Source organism: Octopus sinensis, linkage group LG14, assembly GCF_006345805.1.
Source record: "Octopus sinensis linkage group LG14, ASM634580v1, whole genome shotgun sequence".
Lineage (NCBI taxonomy): Eukaryota > Metazoa > Mollusca > Cephalopoda > Octopoda > Octopodidae > Octopus > Octopus sinensis.
Genome location: NC_043010.1, coordinates 50,437,176 through 50,439,806, shown reverse-complemented (window position 1 = coordinate 50,439,806; position 2,631 = coordinate 50,437,176).

Sequence of the window (2,631 nt, the reverse complement as noted above, 5' to 3'; positions counted from 1 at the left end):
TTCCTACCCTAAACTTTGCTACCTCAAACTACATGGACATAATTAAATGGCAGGACATTATTATTATTGAACCACCTCTAACACGAGCAATTTCCGATGAAAAAACTGATATCTTCATTCAACAGCGGCATTTAATGCAACTGGAAAAATTACCGTGTCACACCCAAGCTGTGGAAATATGTGTAAAACTCGAGACAAAAGCAATATCAAATGTTTGTGGTTTCATTAGGAAATCAAGAGAAAAAAATTCTGGTGTTCAAGGCAAAAAAGGACTTCGAATTGAAAGAAAACAGAGCAATAATCAATTAGAATTGTTTAGTTATAGCTATTTTAAACATAACAAGCAATTAGCATTATGTCGTTTTAGGAATTTCCAAAACTATAAATCTTTGACTGTTCCATTCTTTATTTGAGGGTGAGATGCTAATTCTCGACTCCGAAAAAAGTTAATTGCCTTTATTACTGGAACGAAAAGAAATGCATTACAGCGGTTTGTATTATTTAGTTACGTGGAATTATTTCGAATAAATTGGAAATGTTATTTGTTTTCATCACCAAAATGTGACAATAATCAAAAATTGATTTACACGTAATTTTATTTTAATGTGTTTGTAATCTACACTTCATGTAACACATATATATATTCAGTGACCGAGTATTAAAAATAATAAAGGAAACAAAGTCGAAACGTCTATTATTTCACATAATTACGAAATTTCAAGTGCATTTTAGAGCTTGTTTTCAAAGAGTTTTGAATTGAAAATTAATTTGTAATAATGTATGTAAAAAAATAAAATCTGGAACGGCAAACGTGTCATAAATTGGTTTTTCGCTCATTATTCAAAATTTCAAGTGGGCTGCCGAACTTGAAGTTGTAAATTTCAGAAATTCAGATTTGTAACACAGTTGTTTTTAAAGGGTTTCGCAATAAAAAATATATTCTTGAAAATATATTTAAAAAATCTGTGTAAAACTACCTTTTTCGCTCCACACACACATAAATTGATATATACATAAATGTATATGTATATATATATATAATATATATATATCTGATATATATAATATATATATACAATATAATATATATAGATATATGTACATATATATACAAGCACACATATATGTGGATATATGTATGTATAAATATGTATGTATATATATATATCTATATATATGTATATATATTTATATATATATATAATATATATAGTATACATATATATATAGACACACATAATTTGTTCTGATGGCACGGTTCTGGCGAAAACGGGCCAAAGGTTTGAAATCTGACATTTAACACTTAATAGATAATACGTTTTTTCATCATGAAAAAATGTGTATAGGAAGGAAAGACTTGCCATTTGAATTACTCGATATCTCTAGAGTGGGAAGAGCTGATACACACATACATATTACACGTGTATGTATGCAAGTTTGTATACGTAGTTTATGTGGATATAATATATATATATATCTATATATATATATATATATATATATGTGTGTGTGTGTTGTGTGTGTGTGTGTGGTGTGTGCGCGCGTGTGTTTGTTGTGTGTGTGTGTGTGCATATATATATATATATATATATATATATACATATATATAATATATATATATATATATATATATATATATATATATATATATATGTATATGCATGTTTATATACATACATACTTACATTTATAATAATTCCTGCATGTCATTTGCGTGCTTAGCCCATCAGTAACGCTTTCACATGATTAGAGAAAATAAGGGAGAAAGAAAAGAGGGAGAGAGAAAAGAGGCAAAGAGAAAATGAGGAAGGGAGGAAAAAGAGAGCGAGAAAAGAGGGAGAGAGAGGCGTCCTTGACGTGAGTAGATGGAATGTAATTGTTACGCTTTCACGTGATTAGTTGAAAGGAAAGACAGGAGAAAGAAAGAACGGAGAGAAAAACAGGATAAGGTGAAGAGTGAGATATATTTCTTTACTACCCACAAGGGGCTAAACACAGAGGAGACAAACAAGAACAGACAAAGGGATTAAGTTGATTTCGTCGACCCCAGTGCGTAACTGGTAATTAATTTATCGACCCCGAAAGGATGAAAGGCAAAGTTGACCTCGGCGGAATTTGAACTCAGAACGTAACGGCAGACGAAATACGGCTACGCATTTCGCCCGGCGTGCTAACGTTTCTGCCTGAAGGAGAGAGAAGCGTCCGTGGCGTGAGGTAGTGGGGAGCGTAATATTTATTACATGGTTAAAACAATGTTATAGCTAACCGGTTGTACGCAGTAGTTTAAAGTGAGAAAATATATATAAAATATAGTCAAACAAATGAGATAGATACAAGAAACGTAATATATTGGCAGTACCCTCTATGGATCTTTTCGGTTTGAACGGCAGTTTTTTAAAAATAATTTCCACGTAACTAAACACTTTTAAACTTTGTATACTGGTAGAATGTGTTTATAAAACATCTTTTTCTCTTGGCTTTATTGAGAAAATTCTATAGTTTGTAAGATATTTGTTGTTTTTTTTCTTCAATTTCTGCAATTTCAACCAATCAATGACGTCTATTGAGGTGAAAACATTCTGTGCCGTATGAATATGCCCCTCGTTTAAGAAACAGATTGGGTTTATTTAC